This window comes from Euprymna scolopes, chromosome 45 (assembly GCF_053919585.1).
Source record: "Euprymna scolopes isolate OS-2025 chromosome 45, ASM5391958v1, whole genome shotgun sequence".
NCBI classification, from domain to species: Eukaryota; Metazoa; Mollusca; class Cephalopoda; order Sepiida; family Sepiolidae; genus Euprymna; species Euprymna scolopes.
Genome location: NC_136526.1, coordinates 16,835,211 through 16,854,478, shown reverse-complemented (window position 1 = coordinate 16,854,478; position 19,268 = coordinate 16,835,211).

Below are 19,268 nucleotides of genomic sequence, written 5' to 3'. Positions count from 1 at the left end.
TAATCTAAAAAATTCAGAAACATAACAAAAAGGTTCAATCCTCATCTCAAAAATTCTAAAACATCACAAAAAGGTTCAATCCTCATCTCAAAAATTCAGAAACATCACAAAAGGGTTCAATTCTCATCTCAAAAATTCAGAAATATCACAAAAAGGTTCAATCCTAATCTCAAAAATTCAGAAAAATCACAAAAAGGTTCAATCCTCATCTCAAAAATTCTAAAACATCACAAAAAGGTTCAATCCTCATCTCAAAAATTCAGAAACATCACAAAAGGGTTCAATTCTCATCTCAAAAATTCAGAAATATCACAAAAGGTTTAATCCTATCTCAAAAATTCAGAAACATCACAAAAAGATCCAATCTTCATCTCAAAAATTCAGAAACATCACAAAAAGTTTTAATCCTCATCTCAAAAATTCAGAAACATCACAAAAAGTTTTAATCCTCATCTCAAAAATTCAGAAACATCACAAAAAGTTTTAATCCTCATCTCAAAAATTCAGAAACATCACAAAATGTTCAATCCTCATCTCAAAAATTCAGAAATATCACAAAAGGGTTGAATAGATATGATAAATAAAATCAAAAAACCCGAACACTAAATTCTCCCTCTGATAAGCATGGTCCAATCGGCTGACAAAAATATGAGAAAAGTGATTGTTACAACCGCTAGAAAGCCAAAGCTTCTAATTCCTACACTCTTTCTTTCTCTGCCTTCTTTTTAATTCACTTATCACTTCCGAAAGTAAGTAAGTTTCACAGGAAGTGTTAATTCAAAGAATTTTTAACCAATAAAAATTTTTTTGTGGCATTTAAAGCCTTTTCAAGTTATTTAATGGTGAGTCTTGTTATTTTGGTAAAAGATTTTATGCTTCAAGTTCTTTATATCTTCAAATATTTGTTCATGATGTTTGGTTCGGCTGTTTTGTAGAGGAAAATTGTTTTTTTTGGAGCATTGCAGAACATGATTGAGTTTGCAAAAGGAATTTATTAACTACTAGTGGAACCTGTGAAAATTTCACACGGGACTCATTCATATCTAGTATATTGATGTTGGCATTCTGTAGATGTTCAGCGTGAATAGAGACGCTCTGGATATTATTGTAGCCCTTTTGTTAAAACTGCGAAAGTATTTATCTAAGCTAGCAGGGACGCCCCATCATAGCCCGGTCTTAAAATACGCTTAAATATGATATTTTAATTCTTGCAGATTTCGTATATATTATTATAGAGTTAATGTTCTATCGATTTTTATATATTATAAAGTTGCGATTTCAAAAATAAAAAAAAAATTATCCATGACTTGGGTGCATTAGGTTGAATCAAAACCGAAATAAAAACTTCTGCAGTACAGTTAGGCGAGCAGCATCTTGGAAGAGAGTTCCAAAGTCTAGCAGTTCTGGAAAAGAAAATATTGGAGTAGAAGGCTTTCTTACACCTAGGGATCTCTACTGTTTAGGGGTGGGATTTAGCTGCTTGTTTTGTGTGTCAGAGGTATTTACGTCAAGGAGGGTTCAAGTACTTGTTGTTCATCGGAACATTCACCATTAAAATACTTGTACAACATACAAAGGGATGCAACATTTCGTCGGTGGGACAGAGGTTGAAGCTCAAATGTCAGTTCAGGACCTATCAGGTTGGAGACTCTTTTTTGAACTCTGTCCAGGAGCGAGAGACTAGTAGCAGATGCACCAACCCAAATGTGACAACAGTACTCCATACATGGGCGAATGGTGGCCTTATAGAGGTACAGGATACTTTCAGGCATAAGTAGCTTTCTAGCATGGTAGAGAGAGCCCGCCTTCTTTGCAGCAGCCTTGGCAACGATCTCAATGTATCTATTCCAGTTCATGTTCCCTGTAAACGTTAGGCCGAGGAGTTTAAAGGAAGTACTTTTGAGTAATGTGTTCTTGGCCAGTGCTATTCGTGGTAGTGAAGGTTTCTTGTAATTATTGAAGGAAACAAGCTTAGTCTTGGCAGCATTGAATGTGACCATCCATTTTTGTCCCCATTCAACTACAGATTGGAGGTATTCCTCTAGTGTTTCAGCCATTTCCGTAGATATGTGGTTATTTGTTTTCTCCTTGTGCCTTTTATAGAGCATGGTGTCATCAGCAAATATACCCATCTCGGAGACAATTTTATCAGGGATTTTTGTATAGCCAGGGGTTTCATATTAAGAAATAGGATGGGGACATTCATATTGATGAGGGGAAGATACATTTATACAGTCTGGAGTGTTTCATCTTAACGAGGAGAGAGGGTGATCCGTTCTTTTAACACAGGAGGGGAGAGTCGTTGCTTATGATGGAGAAAGGGGACACATTACTTAGGATGGCGTTATACAAAGTTCATTAATAATTACACATTACCTTTTGATGTTGAATGATGACACGACACATTTTTACAAAAACATGATAATTTCTTTATTGTATCGAACGGTCGAATGATGATGACGTCAAGAAATTCAAAGTCGTTCTACATGATTAAACGTTCTCCCTTCACTTTTTTTTTCACTAATATTAACAATTAGTATAGATATTACCCCAAAAATGAGCCATAGGAAAGCCTATAAAAAATATCTTAGTGACCCCTGAAGATTGAACCTTCTTCATCATCTACAGATACACCCTCAAACTCACAGTTCGAATTCTTGTAATGTGGAGCCAACTCTCTTTTCCTTAGTAGAGTAAAAGAAGCACGTTTTCAGCACCCGAAGAAGGTCGCAGGTTGCAGCGACCAAAACGTTGTGCTAATAACACCCAAAATGAGAATAATAGCCTGATTAATCAGCATAACACGAGTATAGTTTCAGTTTCAAACGGACATATACAAAATTTTTATTGAGAATTGCTAAATGTGGCATAATCTTATTGACACACCGAAACTCATCACCAAAATTAAGCAACATTGAGCCTGGCCAGTATCAGATGGGTGACCATTTGAAATACTAGGTGCTGTATGTATTCAGGTAAGCAGCTATGTCTAATACCTTAGAGAGATGAATGCCACTGCTTTGCACAGTTCGATTACCCATGGGCAAGGGATAGCACCTGTTAACCTCCCTTTGATATTCTGGAGGGTTGCCATACAATAGGTGTACAACGTGGTTTTTCAGAGACAGGAAAGTGGAACTCTGTTGGAAAAACAAACTGGAAAGAACGGTTATGTACGGCAATCTTCTATTGATGTTGTCACCAAATTAAAAAACCAAAAAAAAAAAACACCTGCTTTGAATTGGTCATGAACCAGCATGGAAGTAGTAAGGTTAAAAACACTGTCATAAGAATGCTCATGTTGTTGCACAACATGGTCTAACTGTAGATAGCAAAAGATAATATTAAAAAAAACATAGATGGAGAAAGGAAAATTATTTACAACTAGCCTAGGTGACCGGCGTTGCCCGGGTATTTGTAATTGTGTGTTGAGCAAAAAAAATTTAAAAATTTTTTAAAAAGTGGTAGCAGGCAGGCAGGCTCGAACCCGTACCGCAAAGGAGGAAAAGAATGTGCAAAAAAAAAAATAAAAAAACGTGACGTCTTTGCTGTTGCACCCATCGCCAAACCAGAAGTGGCGAAGATTTAAATTAAGGCTAGTTAATCGAAAAGAGGCGATGACTTTTGACAATATCAGCGGAAAAAGCGATCCCTCCCTGTAGAAAAGTGGCCAGTTGAGAGTGAAGGAATTAATGTTTTTAATGTTTTTAGCCAATTTTTCAATATTTGTCGTCCGATGGGTCGAGCTTCAAAACGATATCGATCTCGTGAAAATTTGTCATCTTTCTCGAAAGTTTTAGGCAGGCACACATACATACATACATACATACATACATACATGCAAACAGACAGGTGAGCTTTATATCATAGATGGTTGTTGCTAGATGAGATTTTGCTGTAAATGTTTTGTAGGGGAAAACAAGAGATTGGAGCTAGTCGAGCACCTACCATGACAATAACGACGGAAGACTAGCAACATTCGTTTTTTTATTTTTTTTAATTTTTTATTTTGTGTGTGTGTGTGTGTGTGTGTGCGCGCGCGCGTGCGTGCGTGCGTGTGTGTGTGTGTGTGTGTGTGTGTGTGTGTGTGTGTGTGTGTGTGTGTGTGTGTGTGTGTGTGGAGAAAGCTGTAGAGAAGAGAAAATGATTCTCCTCCCGCGCACTAAAACTTACAAAGAAGTTTTCTTTCAGAGGACACAGGAATTACGCTATAATAAAACACTCTACCATAACGCAGTCGTGAACTTGAAATAAATTAGCTCTGTAGATAATATTTGAAAGAATACGGTTGTATAAACACATCAAATACAAATAAATCTCACGTACAGAACGGAATGAATGCAACCGGAACACCGAAATTACAAGCACAACTTCATAAACCATTTTTTTTCTATGTACATAGCGAAACATAAAAACTGTGACAAAAGAAATAATTTGACAAATCTATAATATAAAGGCCACTTGTTTGTGTATATGCGTGTGTATGTGCAGCTGAAAGTAAAAAATTACCAAACAAATACCCTCAAAGTAAGCATATTCTTTATTAGTCTTACCCTGGTTTTAATAGCACTAAAGTTAAATACAAGCTGAGCATGCAGGGTCCCCTCCAATAGTGAAAAATTTACTTTCACCATGACTAACGTTTGTATAAAATTTCAAAAAACATAATGCTGGGTTATTGAGAAAAGTGCAAACGGGCGAACGTTTTGGAATAATTTTACCCTGTAATGGCCCCTAGGGGGGGCAGCCAAAGTTATCCTGGAAAATCCCTTCTGACAAAAATTTACTTTCATCATGACATATGTTTGTGCTAAAGTTAAAAACATCCAATTTATTTATTACTAGCATTTCAGTCCGGCGTTGTCCGGGTGTTTCGATGTGTATGTTGAGCAAAAAAAAAAAAAAAAAAAAAAAGTGGTAGTAGGAAGGCGGGCTCGAACCCGTACCGTGAAAAAGGAAAAGAACGGGAAAATCCTGACGTCTTTGCTGTTATGACCACCACCAAACCGGAAGTGACTTATGTTTAAATTAAGGCTAGATAATCGAAAGGAGAAGATGACTTTCAAAAATATCGGCGAAAATGCGACCCCCCCCCTGTAGAAAAGTGCCCAGTTGAAGGTGAAAATATTAATGTTTTTAGCCAATTTTTTGATATTTGTTATCTGAAAGGCCGAACTTGTGTCAGATTTCAAATTTTACTATCCTGGAATACGGACCGTGCTGAAATAAAATGTTATTATTTAGAAAGCCATTCTTAATATTGGGAAGGGAGGGTATTTTTTTTTTTTTTACTCTTCTGTACTTTCACCTAATAATTAAATAATTCTCAATAGGAGGAGGAGGGATAACGTTTTTATTTCAGCACGGTCCGTATTCCATAAAAGAAAAATATTATCCCCCCTCCTCTCCATATTAAGAATTATTAAATTGTTAGGTGAAAGTATAGAATAGTAGAAAAAAAAACTCCCAATATAAGAACAGCTTTTGAAATAATGTTTTTATTTCAGCACCGTCCATATTCCATAATAGTAAAATAACCCTCTTTTTCACCCTACTTCCTATTTCTCATAGGAGGGGCGTAGTGTGTCTATTTCTACTTTACCGTCATTTTCATGGTTGGTGCTAACGCAGGCTTCTATTCATCGCTCCCCTTGTAGAAGATACACAACAGACGTTCGTTTGACTGCAACAACTGTCAACAATTTTCTTGTGCCTAAAACTAAATGTAAACTCCATAAGCAAACTTTATTTGCTAGAACTGCGGGGGTGCTTACCAGCTGGGGAAAGAGATGGGTTGTTAATTTTAATGCATCTAAAACCAAGCTTCTATCTTGACATGATCAATGCTCTGATCCCCATCTGTCATCAACTGAAATAAATGGCTCTCATCTCGGGAGGCTCCATGTTTTTACAGGCTTCTGAGTCTGACCTTTACTCATGGCCGTTTTCAAGTCTAATGTGAACAAATTCTTGTTAAGATGTGATCTTCCATAAACACTTCTAAAGTTCCACCCATTATCGATAATCACAATGTTGTCTCATTAACCCTTATCCTCGAGTGGCCGTTAGGCCTTGATAAACAATGACCTATCCTCTTCTAGTAAAAAAAAAATCGCATATGAAGGAAAGGTGAATGAATTACATTACTATTTTTTGTTTTTAATATAATCAATAAAGAGATGGGTTAGTCGTCGGTGAAAAGAAGTGGAAGGACGGATGTAGTAAAACTGGGAACTGGAAAACGAGAGAAAGAGGCAGAAAGATACAAGTTTTAATGTAAATAATTTTTAATCTGTTCTATTTTGTAGTTTTTTTTTATAGTCCCGAGCAACGCTTGGTAGCTCTAATAACTGCAATATCAATGCAGGTCTATAAGCAAAGTAAATCGAATATCTTATTAATGTATTTCGATTTAAAATGATGTTTTAACAACAAATGAATTATTTGGATTCATCAGACTACTGTTCTCATCTTGAATATGTTAAATGTTGAGTAATCATCTTGAACGAAGATGGCGGTAGTCAATCAAATCGGCGTAGAATCAATGCAGTCACGATCTCCAGTGTTGAGTAATTCTTTAGAATAAAAATGGCGACATTAGATCGGCGAAGAATCAATGCGGTCACGATCAGTAGTGGTTCAGTCATTCAAGATGGAGGCTGACTTGAATGCAAAATTCAATAGTTTTATAATGAGGTCGGAGGCTTCTCATTGGTGGATTGTCCTAACCGTAGTTATAAATAAGATCGTTCATATCGTTGGGGTCATACCCTCATTAGTAGTCAGAAATATTTACACCCCCACCTGTTTTTATATAATGAAAAAGTCCTTTAGGACTCAATTTGGTTCGATAGTGTAAAAACAAAAAAGAAATATTTTTTTTTCTTCTTTTCGCTGGGTAGCTCTAGTAACTGCAATATCAATGCAGGCCTTTAACCAAAGTAAATCAAATATCTTATCAATGTATTTCAATTTAAAATAATGTTTTTTAAAAACAAATAAAAAAAGAATTGGATTCATCAGACTACTGCTCTCGTCTTGAATGTAATTTTTTTTTCATTTTTTTTTTTTTTTTTTTACAAAGGACTCACCACTTATCAAGGCCTGGAGGCCACTCAATGATAAGCATCGAGTGTACGATAGTCAATGGGACAGTATCATAGTAATCGTTAGTACTGTAAATTTGGTAAATTGGACTACTTAAGGGGAACGGTTCATCAAGTACTTGTTCACATTGGATTTGAAGACGACCATATTGTAGTCAGTTGGAAAGCAGGGAAATTGTAGAGATTTTGACAGGCATGCAATTCTAAGAAAGAAGCTTCGTTCATGGAATCTATGTTTAGGTTTAGGCACAGATAAAGAGTGGGGAAAATTCTTGATAGTGGTTTCAACTAGACGAGTGTTTTTCATGAAAGTTCGGCGGGGGGATAGATTGGAGCTCAGACGAGCACTTGCCATGAAAATAACGATAAAGCAGAGATAGGCTCGCAACATCTCTTCTGTGGGAAAGATGTTGCAGGGAAAAGAAAAGAGCATCGACTACGAAGTCTATTTTGAACTCTGTCAAGGCCGGATAAGATATTTCTAGCAGCTCCTGCCCAGATGTGCCGACAGCACTCCATCCTTTTTTACTCTTCTGTACTTTCACCTAATAATTAAAAAATTCTCAATAGGAGGAGGAGGGATAACGTTTTTATTTCAGCACGGTCCGTATTCCATAAAAGAAAAATATTATCCCCCCCCTCTCCATATTAAGAATTATTAAATTGTTAGGTGAAAGTATAGAATAGTAGAACCCCCCCCAATATAAGAACAGCTTTCGAAATAATGTTTTCATTTCAGTACAGTCCATATTCTATAATAGTAAAATAACCCTCTTTTTCACCCTACTTCTTATTTCTCCTAGGAGGGGCGTAGCGTGTCTATTTCTACTTTACCGTCATTTTCATGGTAGGTGCTAACATGAGCTTCTATTCATCGTCCCCCTTGTAGAAGATACTCAACAGACGCCCGTTTGACTGCAACAACTGTCAACAATTTTCTTGTGCCTAAAACTAAATGTAATTTCTATGAGCAAACTTTATTTGCTAGAACTGCGACAGCACTCCATCCTTGGACGTACAGGTAGATTTTTACTGGAGCGGTAGAACGATTCCACCATTTTTCCAGCGACCTCCGTAACAAATTTGATGTTTGTGTTCCATTTCAGATCAGACTCAGAAGTCTGTAAAAATATGGAGCCTCCCCGAGACAAGAGCCATTTATTTCAATTGATGCCAGATGGAGACCAGAGCATTGATTATGTAAAGATAGAAGTTTGGTTTTAGATGCATTCAAATTAACAATCTATCTCTTCCGCCATAGCACCACATACTCAGAGAAAAGAGAATCAGAGAGAACTTAGTCATTTATGGCCTTTAAAATGTTGCAATAGATGGTAGTTTCATCAGCATAAATGTCTACAAATGATCTTAGAATGTAATTTGGGAGATCATTGATGTAGATCAAGAAGAAAGTTGGGCCCAGGATGGTCTCCCTGACGGACTCGAGCATTAATACTGTGAGCTTCTGATTTCTGCCCATCAACCACTACTCTTATGAGCCTATCAGTGAGAAATTATTTAATAATTGAAATGACATTTCCAGCTATACCGTAGCTGAAGATCTTGTGGAGTAGACCTTTATACCATAATCTATGAAAAGCCGTTGATATGTCAAGAGCAATTGCCCTAGAAACAAAGCCTCCAACAAGAGATTCACTAATCCTATGAGATATAACCGTTAACACATCTGCTGTAGGTCTAGCAGAACGAAAACCATATTGCATGTCACCGAGAAGGTTATTTTTGCTTAGGTGGTTGACTACTTCTCTATTGAACACAGGAATCTTTCTGCCGAACTAGGGAATTTGGACGGAATTTCGAACGGAGCCGAATGGTTACGTCTTTATTTACTTGAAGGTTCAATTCTCAGTCTAGACGACCAAAAAATAAAATTGTGAATTAATTAGAACTTCCACCCCGTCATGGCTGATGAAACAAGAGCATGCTACCCCCGCCAAATAAATAAAGGGTTCTGTTTAAAATTCCGTCCAAATTCCCAAGTTCGACAGAAACATTCCTGAGTTCAAGAAGATACATATAAAAAAGGTCGAAGGCTACATCGATCGAAACGTTGTAAAAAATCACACTCAAGATGAGAACATTAGTTCGATGAATCCAAATAATACGAATAACCAATCATCATCTATTCAGTTATTCCTTAGCCCCCCCCTTCTCACCCCCCTTCAGTGTTGATGTTCCTAAATGCCAGAAAGCTTTCTATTCTAATAGTTTCTTGCCTCGAACAGCGAGACGTTGGAATTCCCTTCCTGCTGCCTGCTTCCCTGGCTGTACTGATATGCAGAAGTTTAAATGTAACATAAACAAATATCTTGTTAATCTTTCCTAGACATGGCCCCAAATAGTAGCCCCTTACGTGCAACTGGCGATATGCTTTGTAAGGCGTGAACACGAGTCAAATAAAAAAAAAATCTCAAGATTTCAGAAACGTCAAATAAAAACGACGTACAAATTTCTGTTAACAAAATTGTCGAGGGAGGGGTGGGGGCAAACTCCAATCTGTGACATTCATAAGAATTCATGGTGAATGTTTCTCTGTGTGTCTGCCAGTTTCACAACTCGGAATATGTTCCGTGTATTTATCGCGTAGACCTTAACCTTTCCGTTGAAATTTCTCTCCGTTCATACTCCTTTCAAACGATATATTCTTCAGTCAGTTAATAGATGGACATTTATAGCAAAACTTGATTGACAGATAACATATCAAGAAGCTGGAGTGGGGCGATAAGGTAGGATTTTTTTTTTTAATAAAAAAAAAAGTAAAAGTCAACAGTCAGCAGGAAATGACATTTCAAACAGCTTACCCCTTATTCAAAAAAATCGACGCATGTATGAACAATATACTACTACAACAACAACAACTACTACTACTACTACTACTACATCATCATCATCTTCATCACGTTTTGCATGCTATCAAGTATCATAATCTGTATTACAGAACCAATTACCTATAAGTTTCTCAGGAGCTCCCGTTTCCTGCAACGCATTAGGCAATTATTATGCTTGTCATTATAACGCCAACCACAAAAAGTTCCAACTTTTTTGTTGTGATTTTAAGTCAGGTTGGGCCTATTCTACATCTAAAAGTGTCTGCCTACAATGCCTCCCCACGGGACAGAGTTAGACACTAGGGTCGTTTTTAACACGGAGAAAAGGTACAAAAAAAATTGTCTCAGTCGTGAAGGATTGTTCCTCCACTGAAAGAGAACAAGAAATGGAAGTGCAGCATCTGAAGAACATATACTACACCTTGATCTTGGCCAAACTAAAAGTAGAACAAGATTTTCGAATGGGAAAGTTTGAAATTTCGACTAACAAATCATTTTCCATGTCGTTCTAAAACACTCCCTCGGCCTGTTTTCATGATAAACCACTAAATCTTGCGTTTTTATCCATGATTTCAGGGTCAATCTTGTTAATCTTTTCTATGCATGGTCCCAAATAGTAGCCGCTTACGTCCAAGTAGTGATATGCCTCGTTATTTTTTATTCATTTATTTATTTATTTATTTTGTGAGTAAAACAAAAGTATTAAAATTTAAACAAGATTATCAAACTGATAAGTAATCTCTGATTTATTGCTGTTGTCGTCATTATAAATGTGTGACATGATGCGGACCGAGCGATGCCGAGTGACCTTGCTAGTCGACACGAAGTCAGAGAAATTCGCACGGCTGAATTCTAATGATGATGATGAGGATGGTTTGATGTTGTTTAAACAGAAATGTCTATGGGATTTTGTCAGAGAGAGAAAAAAAAAACAAATAATTGCTCTTATCTTATTGTTGGAAATCCGTTAACAACGAAAAGGTTGTTTTGGGCCCTCTGTTGAGCGATATGAAGAAATCCGGATTCTTAAACTGACAGCTTGGGGTGGGAATCGGGGGTGAGGGGTCGCCGCCAGGCATTGTCGACCTGGGAGTGACTAATAGCTCCTAATAAGGAACACCTCAGTGCAATGAGGGTTAAAAATGGGGATAGATAAAGCCGAAAGGAGGAGTAGAAATCAGGGAAACAGAGAGAGGGAGAGGAAAGGAAGAAAGAATAACTCCAAAAAGGTGGACGGAAGAATTACTGATTTGATAAAAACAAAACACTTGGCTAATTGGTGTCTGTTTTCGCTGATCCCTTCCCGTGGACTGACGGTAGATGAAGAACAGAGAGTTTGGTAAAGGAAACAAAACTGCCAGCCCCCTAAGTTGCATGACTAGGACGTGTGTAACTATTATATTGTAAAGTCAAAGACAATAATCAATTCTGTGTTAACCAATTAAGTTTTGACTTTCTTTTCTTTGATTGGAACGCCGTTGTGAATGTAATATATTTCTCCGCTAGCCCAGATGACGGTTGGATCTGATTTGAAGCAGAAACGGAAGGAGACCGACGACGACCCGAAGACGAATTCGACCACTAGACAAAACCACGGGTGGCGCCACAGGTATCGGCTACAGGTGCATTTCAATCACGAGCCTATGCACCTGAACTGAGCTGCACGGAGGTGTTACAGATGGATCAGTGCACAAACTGACACAAAATATTTTAACAAGATTTTATTTTTTTTGTTTTATGTCAGGTTGGGTCCACTCTGAATCGCTATAATATTTTCTTCTTTTGAACATCTAGACTTTGGAATTCCCTTCCTGCTACCTGCTTTCCTGATTGTACTGATATGCAGAAGTTTAAATGTAACGTAAACCAACATCTTGTTAATCTTTCCTGGGCATGGTCCCAATTAGTAACCGCTTATGTCCAAGTAGCGATATACCTTGTTATTTTTTTTTCTGAGTAAAAATAATACTAGAAGTTGAACAAGATTTGACTGTGAGGAAGTATCAAATTAGTTGAACAAGGTTTGACTATGAGAAAGTATCAAATTAGTTGAACATTTTCTACTTACAAGTCATTTTCTATTACATTCTAAAACAGTAACTCGATCAGTTGTCTATGATAAACCAATAAATCTTGCATGTTTTATCCATGTTTTCAGTGTCCATCTTTCACACGATATGGTTGTTAGTGATTTTAAACGTAATGGAAAATGACTTGTAAGTCTAAAATGTTAAACTTGAAATTTGAAACTTTCCTATATTCAAATATTTATTTAACTTTTAGTATGATATACAGTAGACCCAATTTGACATAAAACCACACAAAAAACGTGTCATTTTTTGTGGTTGGGGTACTTTGGCGTTATATTAACGAGCATATTAGAAAATTCTAAAACTGAACTCTCGTAACTATTTCAATTTCATAAAAAAGCAATTACTTCTCTATACCTTTTCCAGTTCAAAATGGGAATAGTTTAGTTCAAAATGGAAATAGTTCAGTTCAAAATGGAAATAGTTCAGTTCAAAATGGGAATAGCTCAGTTAAAATAGGAATAGTTCAGTTCAAAATGGTAATAGTTCAGTTCAAAATGGGAATAGTTCAGTACAAAATGGTAATAGTTCAGTTCAAAATGGGAATAGTTTAGTTCAAAATGGGAATAGTTTAGTTCAAAATGGAAATAGTTCAGTGCAAAATGGGAATAGTTCAGTTCAAAATGGGAATAGTTCAGTTCAAAATAGGAAAAGTTCAGTTCGAAATGGAAATAGTTCAGTTCAAAATGGGAATAGTTTAGTTAAAAATGGAAATAGTTCAGTTCGAAATGGAAATAGTTCAGTTCAAAATGGGAATGGCTTAGATCAAAATGGGAATAGTTTAGTTCAAAATGGGAATAGTTCAGTACAAAATGGTAATAGTTCAGTTAAAAATGGGAATAGTTTAGTGCAAAATGGGAATAGTTTAGTTCAAAATGGAAATAGTTCAGTGCAAAATGGGAATAGTTCAGTGCAAAATGGGAATAGTTCAGTTCAAAATGGGAATAGTTAAGTTCAAAATGGGAATAGTTCAGTTCGAAATGGAAATAGTTCAGTTCGAAATGGAAATAGTTCAGTTCAAAATGGGAATAGTTTAGTGCAAAATGGAAATAGTTCAGTTCAAAATGGGAATGGTTTAGTTCAAAATGGAAATAGTTCAGTGCAAAATGGGAATAGTTCAGTTCAAAATGGGAATAGTTCAGTTCAAAATGGGAATAGTTCAGTTCAAAATGGGAATAGTTCAGTTCAAAATGGAAATAGTTCAGTTCAAAATGGGAATGGTTTAGTTCAAAATGGGAATAGTTCAGTGCAAAATGGGAATAGTTCAGGTCAAAATGGGAATAGTTCAGTTCAAAATGGGAATAGTTCAGTTCAAAATGGAAATAGTTCAGTTCAAAATAGGAATAGTTCAGTTCAAAATGGGAATAGTTTAGTTCAAAATGGGAATAGTTCAGTGCAAAATGGGAATAATTTAGTTCAAAATGGAAATAGTTCAGTTCAAAATGGAAATAGTTCAGTGCAAAATGGGAATAGTTCAGTTCAAAATGGGAATAGTTCAGTGCAAAATGGGAATAGTTTAGTTCAAAATGGAAATAGTTCAGTGCAAAATGGGAATAGTTCAGTTCGAAATGGAAATAGTTCAGTTCAAAATGGGAATTGTTCAGTTCAAAATGGAAATAGTTCAGTTCAAAATGGGAATAGTTCAGTTCGAAATGGAAATAGTTCAGTTCAAAATGGGAATAGTTTAGTTCAAAATAGGAATAGTTCAGTTCGAAATGGAAATAGTTCAGTTAAAAATGGGAATAGTTTAGTTCAAAATGGAAATAGTTTAGTTCAAAATGAAAATAGTTCAGTGCAAAATGGAAATAGTTCAGTTCAAAATGGGAATAGTATAGTTCGAAATGGAAATAGTTCAGTGCAAAATGGGAATAGTTCAGTTCAAATTGGGAATAGTTTAGTTCAAAATAGGAATAGTTCAGTTCAAAATGGAAATAGTTTAGTTCCAAATGGGAATAGTTCAGTTCCAAATGGGAATAGTTCAGTTCCAAATGGGAATAGTTCAGTGCAAAATGGAAATACTTCAGTTCAAAATGAAAATAGTTCAGTTCAAAATGGGAATAGTTCATTTCAAAATGGAAAAATTATTATAAGTATAAATATAAAAAAATATTTTATAAATTATTTTAGCAATAAAATTGTTAACATTTTATAATATAAAAAAAAAACATTCTTCAAGTCAAGATTACCCTAACCCCTTTCCCCAGCCACTTCTACAAAAAATGTGTAATAATTTTGATATGGATCCCAGGTTATACGAACTGCATTTGCTTTTAAAACCTGGCCCCTTCGCTACTACTAAGACTTAATAGTTAAGACAAAATAATTTTAAAACCTGACCCCTTCGCTACTACTTTAGATTTAACAGTTAAGACAAAATAATTTTCTCGTGGTTGCAGGCAGACCAATAGGTGGCTTTAGTTTAAATATAGTGGCTTTATAGTTTAAATATTGTGGCTTTAGTTTAAATATAGTCTGTCTCGTTTAAAGCAATTAAAATAATGATAATGCAATTGCAACGGCACATTCAGAAGTGTACCAGGGTTAGTTATTTAGTTTAAGTTGATTTTTTTTTAGAGGGTAAATAGCTATCTTTGTAAATAATTAGCCAATCTGTCAAGTGTTATAGAGGATACATCCTTTTTGAACATGGAGCGCATGATATAAACATATGAAAACTATCCCAGTGCAAAGGATATCTGAGGACTTGGAACTTTTAGTTTTAATTTTACTTGAGACAACCGAACGATAGAAAGATCCCAGTACAGATGTAATGGACGATGAGTAAAGTTCAGGGCAGGTAATTAGAAAAAGATCGAGAAGGCTTGCAAATTGGTCATCAGAGTAGGGAACGGGTTAGGGTTCGATCATAGTAGAGGAAATCATGACAGAACTTCCCTTAATAATCTGCCTTATTTGAGTGGACCAGCCATTCAATGTTGTGAACGTTGAAATTTACACACGTGAATGTTGCAAAGACAAAACACGCAATTGTGCATTATCTATAATATAAAGCTGAACGTCTGTGTGTGTGTCTGGTCACGAATAGGCTCCTATATGGTTGACTATTATAAAAGAACTGATTACATATAATGATAGAAGATGTATCGAGACACAGGAATGGGTATGTTTGATCTGACATAATGATGATTCATTAGAATTGTAGGATCTGCGTACGCGCCTGGTCCACAAAGTATGGAAATAAAAAATTTAAAAATTAACAAAAGAAAGCGTTTACAAGTGTTTTTGATATAGATAGATCATACTCTAACACTTTATCCTAATCCTAAACCTACTAAACCATATCTAACCATACATTCCTAAACCTACTAAACCATGTCTAACCATACATTGCTAAACTTACAAAACTATATCTAACCATACATTAACTCGTCTCTCTCGATCCAATACTGTAGCAAATTTAGTTGCTTCCACTGCATGAATTTTTACCTATACCCTCTCCCAGTAAAAATGAAAATGGAAAGCATAATAATGCCCTTTTTTAACCACGCTTGAGTAGTGAAAATTTTCTGTAGAAGCTAACCTAAATACCCGATTTTTCCAGGAGATATTAACCTAAATAACCAATAAATATTAACTACCCATGCGGGGTCGCAGAAATACCTGGATTAGGACCCAGGCGCGGGGCGAACCCCCTCGGAGCTGATGGACCCGTAGGTCTTCCCAGGCCATCCGTCTAGGAGAAGGAAAACTCTGAAACTAAACCTAGGGGAGGGAGGCCTCTTCAGTCCTGGACGACAACCTTCCTAGAGCTGGTGACTCAAACAAATCACTGGTTGGCAAACCTAAACTGCTTAAGGAGGAGATACTCTGTCTATCGCCCGGCTTTCATACTCCTTCTTTGCCTATTGGCCAGGCGTAGAGGTACTATTACAGGGACTCGTCTGAATCACCCAGTGGTTGACCTTGTTTCCTGACTAGGGCAATGAACGCTGCTTTTCCCCACTCCCGCCACATCCAATCCCCCTAAACTGGACACAGTGGGGTGCTTCAGTGCCATATATGTCGGTGCAGTTGGACTGGGCTGGCTTTGCCTAATGGATTGAGGGTACCGGATTGACAGTTCCTGGCTGCTGTTTCCGACTGATAGTACAGGAGCCCTAACTCTTTGGTAGTGCTTAGAGCGGCTGCTCCATCAACAGTTGTAAAATATCGGGATGTTTGTAGTGCCATGTCGCGCATGGAAAGGGACCCTGCACTCATCCCCGGTGGGCTTTCCTGAGGCCACAATCCTGTGGGTGAGGACAGCTGATGGTCTACTTGTATTGCATGTCTGGTATTCTGCACAACTACTTGTCCAGCACCCCCTCACTCATCCACCCTAACTGAAACTTTTAAATAAAATAAAATGAAATGACAGCTCAAGCAAAAGTTACGTTTAAACCAGGACCAAACTCAAAGAAAACCAACCTGCCTCCTCCCTTGAGGCTTGCATTTACTAATATCCGCAGCTTAGAACTAACCTAGATGATGTTGAGTCATTTCTCCTTGTAAACACCCCGGATATCTTAGCATTAAGTGAAACTAACCTTCACTCCTCTATTCCCTCTAACCACTTTAACATGCCTGGTTATCTCCCACTCTACCGTAAGGACTCGGACAGACATATGCATGGACTTGGAGTCTATATTCGAAACACCCTCCCCCTAACTAGAGAAATAAAACTAGAATCAGAGGGCCAGGCCTTTATGATCTTCAGACTAAATATGCAACACAATATTAGCTACTTGTATTTTCTCTACCGCTCTCCCTCAAACCAAGACTGTACCCTAATAAACAAAGTCTCAGACAGCATAGATATAGCACTCTCCCTCGATACTAGCGCACAAATACATGTATTTGGTGACTTCAATGTCCACCACAGTAACTGGCTAGGATTCTCTAATCACACAGACATAGATGGTAGCGCAACTCATAGCTTCTCTATATCTCATTCCCTATCTCAGTTGGTTACATTTCCGACACGTTTCGCAGACCAGCACGATCAACATGTCTCAATTTTAGATCTCTTTCTGACAACGGTTCCCAATGACTGTACAACAAATGCCCACAGCCCACTCGGGAATGCTGATCACGCTGTGATAATGGTAGAAATCAGCTTAAATTCTCGCCCTAAAACTGAAGACCCACTTCTCAAAACAACGAGGTATTACAAAAAGGCTGATTGGGAAGCCATCAGGGAGCTCATCAGAGATGCCCCATGGCAAAATATCTTTACTCTTCCAGCGGAACAGTGTGCAAATGAGACAACTGAATGGTTCAAAACTGCTATTGAAGCACATGTTCCCGCATGGAAATTCTATAGCAAGCCCCACTCTCCCCAATGGTTTACTTCTGCTTGTGCAGCTGCCATATGTCAAAGGCAGCATGCGTTCCGCAGATTCAACCGACATAAGTCCAGCTCAAATAAACAGAAGTTTATAGAAGCTAGAAATGATTGTAAGAGAGTGATAGACACAGCTAAGACAGATTACTCTGAAACCACTAGAAAGCACATCGAAGCACAGAAATTAGGAACCCGGGATTTTTGGAAAATCTACAACAGCGTAGTTAATAATGGACAGTCAATTATTCCCCCACTAACAAATAATCATGAGGTTGCTTGCACGGCAACTGACAAGGCTAATCTGCTTGCCAGTCGGTTTGCCTCAAACTCCACACTGAACTCGGTACACCACTCACTCCCTGATTTTCCTCTGCGAACCGACGCCACACTTGACGATTTGAAAATCACCCCTTCTCAGGTACATGCTATTATAAAAAACCTAGACACCTCAAAAGCATGTGGACAAGATCTCATCCCGGCTGTGCTATTAAAAAAATGCTCTGCCGAGGTTGCTCCAGTTCTGTCCAAACTTTACAATAAATGCCTTAACGAATCTTGTTTTCCCGACTGCTGGAAACCCGCCTCTGTGGTACCAGTCTTCAAGAATTCTGGTGAAAGAACTGACCCACTGAATTATCGCCCCATTAGCCTCCTCCTCCCGCTTTTCACCAAAATATTTGAGTCCTTAGTTAATCAAGCCATAGTCCAGCACCTAACAGCTGCTAAACTCCTGACTGACAAACAATATGGATTCAGGCAAGCCCGTTCAACAGCAGATATCTTAACTGTAGTTTCTGAACGTATATACCGTTCATTGGATAAAACAGGGGAGGGTAGAGCGGTGGCCCTTGATATATCTAAGGCTTTTGACAGGGTATGGCACGATGGTCTTCTAAGGAAAATTAGATCATATGGAATCACTGGAAGAATTCATAATGTAATTAAATCCTTCTTAAGTAATAGAAAAATCCAAGTTGTCCTCGACGGACATACATCCAAACAATATGACATAAATGCGGGAGTACCTCAGGGGTCTATGCTTGGACCTCTATTATTCCTGATATTCATAAACGACCTCCCTGATAATATTGTTTCGGAGATGGGTATATTTGCTGATGAATCCACTCTCTATAACAGATATGAGGGGAAAACAAATGAACACATATCCAAGGAAATGGCAGAAACACTAGAGGACGACCTCCAATCGATAGTGGAATGGGGACAAAAATGGTTGGTCACATTCAATGCTGCTAAGACTAAGCTTGTTTCCTTCAATAACTACAAGAAACCTTCTCTACCTCCAATAGCAATGGCCAAGAACACATTGCCTGAAAGTACTTCTTTTAAACTCCTCGGCCTAACGTTTAGAGGGAATATGAACTGGAATAGATACATTGATAGCATTGCCAAGGCTGCTGCAAGGAAAGTTGGCTCCCTCTCCATGCTAGAAAACTACTTACGCCTGCCAGTATCCTATACCTCTATAAGGCAACCATTCGCCCATGTATGGAGTACTGTTGTCACATCTGGGCGTGTGCATCTGCTGCTTGTCTCTCGCTCCTGGACAGGGTTCAAAAAAGAGTCGCCAACCTGATAGGTCCTGAACTGTCATCTAGGCTTCAACCTCTGTCCCATCGACGAGATGTTGCATCCCTCTGCCTGTTCTACAAATACTTTAATGGTGAATGCTCTGACGAACTGCAAACACTTGTACCTCCCCGACGTAACTACCCCCGACAAACCCGACAAGCTACTAAGTCTCATCCCTTTACAGTAGAGATCCCTAGGTGCAAGAAAGCCTTTTACTCCAATAGTTTCTTCCCCAGAACTGCGGGTCTTTGGAACTCCCTTCCGGGATTCTGCTTTCCCAACTGCAATG